General features: G+C 43.8%; 1 protein-coding gene across 5 annotated transcripts in view; it reads left to right on the top strand.

Moving 5' to 3' along the window:
• The window catches only part of LOC113821599 (serine-rich adhesin for platelets), a 109346-nt gene that overhangs the window by 35668 nt on the left and 66178 nt on the right, over positions 1-7500 (top strand). Inside the window, exon 1 of one of the 5 annotated variants that reach the window (XM_070115655.1) lies at positions 3133-3416. The exons of the other annotated variants lie outside the window; for them this stretch is intronic. The gene's annotated coding sequence lies outside the window, so the exon portion shown is untranslated. Of the gene's footprint in view, positions 1-3132; positions 3417-7500 lie in introns of those variants that run through there. 5 annotated transcript variants of the gene reach the window in all.

Raw genomic sequence — 7500 nt, 5'->3', positions numbered from 1 at the left:
CTGTCTTTGTTATTATTTTTATCATTATTATTATCGTTGTGGTTATTTTGTTTGGTGTTATTGTTATGATTATTTTTGTCATCATAGTAATGATTATTATTACTGTTCTTATTGTGATAATGATATTGAACGATAATCGTGATAATGATTATCATTATTATTATTATCTTATTATGTTACGTTTATTTTCATTATTACGATCATCATTAGCATTATTTGTGTGATTTTTTTTTTTTACAGCGATGTAGATTGTAACTATTTTTATTTCGGTTGCCACACAACAGACACACACACACACACACGCACATATACCCACGCACGAACATATGAATACAAACTCACACAAACGCACTTAAATACGCACACGCACATATGAATATACACATACACACACACACACAGACACAAAAACACACACATATGAATATACACATACACACACACACAGACACAAAAACACACACAAACACACACACACAGACACAAAAACACACACAAACACACACGCACAGACACAAAAACACACACAAACACACACACACAGACACAAAAACACACACACACACGCATATACACCCACGCACGCACGCATATGAATACAAACCCACACAAACACACTTAAATACACGCACGCGCACACACACATATGAATATACACATACACAAACACACAGACACAAAACACACACATATGTATATACACTTACACAAACACACACACAGACACAAAAACACACACAAACACACACACACAGACACAAAAACACACACAAACACACACACACAGACACAAAAACACACACACACACGTACTTCTACACTTCCACAGCCTCTGACACTGAACTTGTTGGGGTCATGAGACACAGAGAGTCTGCTTGACCTTTGACCTCGCTTCCTCGATGCTTTTAAGTACAGTTACGGCTTCGAGAGACTTGGCGCTTCCTTATGAAGTCTGAAATACAGGGGGGGGGGGGGTCACTGACTGTATTTTGAGCCTGTAACCTGCAGTTCAGGAGGGAGATGTTGTTAGCGTGAAAGGTTGTTAGTTGAGAATGGTTGTTAGTGTGAAAGGTTGTTAGTTGAGAATGGTTGTTAGTGTGAAAGGTTGTTAGTTGAGAATGGTTGTTAGTGTGAAAGGTTGTTAGTTGAGAATGGTTGTTAGTGTGAAAGGTTGTTAGTTGAGAATGGTTGTTAGTGTGAAAGGTTGTTAGTTGAGAATGGTTGTTAGTGTGAAAGGTTGTTAGTTGAGAATGGTTGTTAGTGTGAAAGTTTGTTAGTTGAGAATGGTTGTTAGTGTGAAAGGTTGTTAGTGTTAAAGGTTGATAGTTGAAACTGATTGTTAGTGTGAAAGGTTGTAAGTGGGAAAGGTTGTTAGTTGAGTATAGATGTTAGTGTGAAAGGTTGTTAGTTGAGAATGGTTGTTAGTGTGAAAGGTTGTTAGTGTGAAAGGTTGTTAGTTGAGAATGGTTGTTAGTGTGAAAGGTTGTTATTTGAGAATGGTTGTTAGTGTGAGAGGTTGTTAGTTGAGAATGGTTGTTAGTGTGAGAGGTTGTTAGTTGAGAATGGTTGTTAGTGTGAAAGGTTGTTAGTTGAGAATGGTTGTTAGTGTGAAAGGTTGTTAGTGTGAAAGGTTGTTAGTGTGAAAGGTTGTTAGTGTGAAAGGTTGTTAGTTGAGAATGGTTGTTAGTGTGAAAGGTTGTTAGTGTGAAAGGTTGTTAGTTGAGAATGGTTGTTAGTGTGAAAGGTTGTTAGTGTGAAAGGTTGTTAGTTGAGAATGGTTGTTAGTGTGAAAGGTTGTTAGTTGAGAATGGTTGTTAGTGTGAAAGGTTGTTAGTTGAGAATGGTTGTTAGTGTGAAAGGTTGTTAGTTGAGAATGGTTGTTAGCGTGAAAGGTTGTTAGTGAGAATGGTTGTTAGTGTGAAAGGTTGTTAGTTGAGAATGGTTGTTAGTGTGAAAGGTTGTTAGTTGAGAATGGTTGTTAGTGTGAAAGGTTGTTAGTGTGAAAGGTTGTTAGTTGAGAATGGTTGTTAGTGTGAGAGGTTGTTAGTTGAGAATGGTTGTTAGTGTGAAAGGTTGTTAGTGTGAAAGGTTGTTAGTTGAGAATGGTTGTTAGTGTGAAAGGTTGTTAGTTGAGAATGGTTGTTAGTGTGAAAGGTTGTTAGTTGAGAATGGCTGTTAGTGTGAAAGGTTGTTAGTTGAGAATGGTTGTTAGTGTGAAAGGTTGTTAGTTGAGAATGATTGTTAGTGAGAAAGGTTGTTAGTTGAGAATGGTTGTTAGTGTGAAAGGTTGTTAGTTGAGAATGGTTGTTAGTGTGAAAGGTTGTTAGTGTGAAAGGTTGTTAGTTGAGAATGCTTGTTAGTTGAAAATGGTTGTTAGTGTGAAAGATGGTTGGCTTTGTGTGTGTAATTTTGTTGTGTGTTGGTTCATGTATGTTTATGTGTGTATGTGAGTCCATGTGTATATTTTTCTACACACATATATAATGCATTTGTTTGTATGTGTGTTTGTATTGATATAAACCATTGCATGCATTGTCCTATGTTTTAAAATGAGTGTATTAGTGAATGAGTGATTCTGTGGATGTGCTGTATGTTTATTTATGTAGGTATGTTTATTATGATTGTCATGAAGGCAGCGCATGTGTGTATGTGTACTAATGTTTGTCTTAAAGCCTCACTGTATATCTATATCAGTATTATTATCTATAACTATCTATATCTACATTTATATCAACTAGCTCTAAGAATATTTAAATATTTATGTAGAGGGCTTACGTGTAGAATTTACGTGTCAGTTCTGGTGGTATATTTTCGCCATCTTCCTCTCTCTCCCCTTTACGGAATGTGGAGAAAAAGAGAAATGTGGAGAATTTACCTCTAGTGACCGGAAGTGGCTGTCTGACCAAGTACCAAGGCCCAAATACCATAGTTCTATTTTCTTCAGAGTTCTCGTAACTTTATCCGAAATCCATATGTTTTTTTAGTTAGAGGTTCAGAGATTTTATGGGAAATCTGTTTTCGCCAACGCAAAAGCCGGGTACGATGGCCCTTGCAACCCTGCAGACCGCAGAGGGCAGCCATTGGCAACCCTTACTCAGGATCATCCCGGTCGCCACTTCAGTTGCCCGAGAGACGCGGAAGGAGAAGCACGCGCCAATTTCTCTCCTTACATGTCTCGTCTACGGTAGTGTTCTTTTTCTCTCTCTAAACGCGAAGAGAGAGATAGAGAAGAGGAGAGATAATGCGAAAACGAAGTACGGATTTTAACTTTGATGTCTCTTTGTGGATTAGTGATTTATGATCTCATGTATGTATAAATATATACTGTTTAGTTTTTTCAAGTGAAAAACTGTATAGTGTTTTTTCGGGATCGTTGAAATGTGATTCTGAACTTCGTAGAATTAAATATCTTGCCTGTAAGTATTTGTCGATTTTTTTTTTTTTTACAGCGGACACACACACACACACACACACACACACACACACACACACACACACACACACACACACACACACACACACACACACACACACACACACACACACACACCTATTCATCTATTTGTGTTTCTGAAGTTGTCTATCTATCAATATATATATATATATATATATATATATATATATATACACATATATACACACACACGCACGTGTGTGTGTGTGTGTGTGTGTGTGTGTGTGTGTGTGTGTGTGTGTGTGTGTGTGTGTGTGTGTGTGTGTGTGTGTGTGTGTGTGTGTGTGTGTGTTTGTGTGTGTGTGTGTGTGTATACATAATATTACACCTACATATATATATATATATATATATATATATATATATATATATATATATATATATATATATATCTGTTTATGTATATTTATGTTTATTTATTTATATGAATGTATATGTATATGTATATATACATATATGCATATATGTATATACATATATATATACACAGTATATTACACACATACACATACAACATACGTCTCTCTCTCTCTCTCTCTCTCTCTCTCTCTCTCTCTCTCTCTCTCTCTCTCTCTCTCTCTCTCTCTCTCTCTCTCTCTCTCTCTCTCTCTCTCTCTCTCCTTCCCCCCATCACCCTCCCTCCTGTTATATAAACCCAGGACGTGCAACATACGACCTTAATAACAGGAATTCGCATTCTCGCAAAGAAAGCAAACACAAACAAACACAAGAACAAGGAACCACAAAGGTCAGGAGTAGCGTGTAGGTGAAGTGTAGGTGTGTGTGTAGGCGTCGGTGTGGGCTGTGTGCGTTTTCTCACAGTTGGATGTACTCTGGCTGTGTGCACTTGGGACCGGCTTGGTCGATTCTGTGTAGGTTTTGATGTGTTTGTTTACGTGTGTGTGTGTGTGTGTGTGTGTGTGTAGGTGTATGTTAGTGTGCGTATGTGTTTGTGCGTGTATGTTTGTGTACGTGTGTGTATGTTTGTGTGTATGTGTTTGTGTGTGTGCGTGCGTGTATGTATGTGTTTGTGTGTGTGCGTGCGTGTATGTGTTTGTGTGTGTGCGTGCCTGTATGTGTTTGTGTGTGTGCGTGCGTGTATGTGTTTGTGTGTGTGCGTGCGTGTATGTGTTTGTGTGTATGCGTGCGTGTATGTGTTTGTGTGTGTGCGTGCATGTATGTGTTTGTGTAAGCGCGTGTGCCTGTGTGTACGTGTGTGCATGCAATCGTCTTGGTGTGTGTATGCCTGTGTAAGTACGTACACGTGTGAGCCAATAGAGTAGTCAGGTCCAAGTGCCTGCGTTGAATATGAGGCGAGCGCCCTTTGGCCTGCCGTCTGGTGCCCATACCCCGAAATGACAGGGCCCCTTTGTCCGAATGTCTGGGCTTCGACTTCAAGGAATCAGAAAAAAGGAAAAAAGAAAAGAAAAACATGCTAAAAACGAGCGGGGGTATCTCTCGCTCCGAAACAAATTGCAAAGAAACAGAACATATTGATTATTGTATTTGAGGAACCATCTTAAGACTGACACCATTAATTCTATAACAGCTGTTGCCTGATCATTTCATTTTTTTTTTTTTTTTTTTTTTTGGTAGCCTGACGTACAGCTAATGTCAAGGCCAGTAACATACCCGAAGCCAAAGCCAAAGTCATTCAAAGCAGGACTCCTCTGAACAATGCAGTCCACCATCTGTTCATTTCCAACAGCTCAACGTTGTCATTTTCCAACGGAACCAACTCGCGTTTCTTTTCCGGCCAACACGACTTTCCCGGTGGCCAAATGTTGGCAATTTCCAACAGCAAATCATAAACTGTAAACACCATATTTTTTTTCTCTCGACTGTGCTACTTTCCAACAGGTAAAATGCTCGTCTCTAGGGTCAGGTGATTGGAGATTGCAGCGGATAAATCTCGCTAGTTTCAACAGCCTGGTATTGTTCTCAAGATCAGCTGCCAAATGGTGTTAAGATCCGACTGCAGCTGTCACCGGCACTGGCGCAGAAATCTGACATAAACACACGTATATATATATAGATATTTGATTATATCAATCTATTCACTTATAAACCTAGCTGTCTATATACCTGTACATTCATGTACATATAGGCACATAGACACACACACACACACACACACACACACACAAACACACACACACACACACACACACACACACACACACACACACACACACACACACACACACACACAACACAACACAACACAACACAACACAACACAACACAACACAACACAACACACGCACAAAACGTAACACAGCACACACGCACAAAGCACACACATGCATATAAGTGCGTGCATATATATATGTATACATTGTAAGTGCACATCCCCGGTCTCTGTTCGCGCATGACAAAATTACCCGATTGCATCCGTGTCTGTCCTTCATTTAGTCGTCTTGTCGTCGAGTATTTTCTTCGGGAGACAGTTAGGCGACTCCAAATTTGTCCCGGCGCCTGGGAGGAGGAAGGGGGAGTTGGGGGAGGAAGGGGGGGAGTTGGGGAGGAAGGGGGAGAAGGAAGGAGGAGGTGGAGGAGGAAGGGGGGGGGGAGTTGGGGAGGAGGTGGAGAAGGAAGGGGGAGAAGGAGGAGGAAGGGGGAGAAGGAAGGAGGAAGGGGAGGAGGTGGAGGAGGTGGAGAAGGAAGGGGGAGGTGGAGTTGGGGAGGAGGTGGAGAAGGAAGGAGGAGTTGGGGAGGAGGAAGGGGAGTTGGGGAGGAGGGTGGAGAAGGAAGGAGGAGGTGGAGAAGGAAGGAGGAGGTGGGGAGGTGGAGAAGGAAGGGGGAGTTGGGAGAGGAAGGGGGAGAAGGAAGGAGGAGGTGGAGAAGGAAGGAGGAGGGGGAGAAGGGGGGAGGAGGTGGAGAAGGAAGGGGGAGGTGGAGGAGGAAGGAGGAGGTGGGGAGGTGGAGAAGGAAGGGGGAGTTGGGGGAGGAAGGGGGAGAAGGAAGGAGGAGGTGGAGAAGGAAGGAGGTGGAGAAGGAAGGAGGAGGTGGAGAAGGAAGGAGGAGGTGGAGGAGGAAGGGGGAGGTGGAGTTGGGGAGGAGGTGGAGAAGGAAGAGAGTTGGGGAGGAGGAAGGGGGGAGTTGGGGAGGAGGTGGAGAAGGAAGGAGGAAGGGGGAGTTGGGGAGGAGGTGGAGAAGGAAGGAGGAAGGGGGAGTTGGGGAGGAGGTGGAGAAGGAAGGAGGAAGGGGGAGTTGGGGAGAAGGAAGGTGGAGGAAGGAAGGAGGGAGTTGGAGAAGGAAGGAGGAAGGGGGAGTTGTGAAGGAGGGGGAGGAGGAAGGAGGAGGTGGAGAAGGAAGGCGGAAGTGGAGAAGGAAGGCGGAGGTGGAGAAGGAAGGAGGAGGAGGTGGAGAAGGAAGGGGGAGGTGGAGAAGGAAGGAGGAGGTGGAGAAGGAAGGAGGAGGTGGAGAAGGAAGGCGGAGGGAGGAGAAGGAAGGGAGAGGTGGAGAAGGAAGGGGAGGGGGAGAAGGAAGGAGGAAGGGGGAGTTGGGGAGGAGGTGGAGAAGGAAGGAGGAGGTGGAGAAGGAAGGGGGAGGTGGAGGAAGAGGTAATAGAAGTGAAGGTGGGGGGAAGGGGAATTGGGGGATAGGTAGGAGAAAGAGGGAGTTGGAGGAGGTGGAGGAAGAGGTGGTAGAAATGGGGGGTGGGGGAAAGGGTGGATTTTGAAGGGGACGTGGGGTGAAGGGGTGGCGGCAGGGGAAGGGGTGGATGTAAAGAGGAGGTGGAGCAGAAAGGCGGAGGTGGAGGAAGAGGTAATAGAAGTGGAGGTGGGGGGAAGGGGAAGGGGCGGAGGTGGCGGCAGGGGGAAGGGGTGGATGTAAAGAGGAGGTGGAGCAGGAAAGCGGAGGTGGAGGAATAGGTGGAGTTTAAAGTGGAGGTGGAGGAAATGGGAGGTGGAGGAGAAGGACCTGGGACGGGAAAGGGGAAGAGGAGGTAGAGAGAGGAAGACAAGAGATGGAAGGAAGTGGGAAAGAAGTGGGAACGTAGGTGGAGGCTGAGAGGGAGAGGAGATGGAGGACGACGATGA

The sequence above is a fragment of the Penaeus vannamei genome, chromosome 37, assembly GCF_042767895.1.
Source record: "Penaeus vannamei isolate JL-2024 chromosome 37, ASM4276789v1, whole genome shotgun sequence".
In the NCBI taxonomy this organism is placed as follows: domain Eukaryota; kingdom Metazoa; phylum Arthropoda; class Malacostraca; order Decapoda; family Penaeidae; genus Penaeus; species Penaeus vannamei.
The sequence above is the reverse complement of the archived record's forward strand: the minus strand, read 5'-3'. Positions and strand labels throughout refer to the sequence as shown.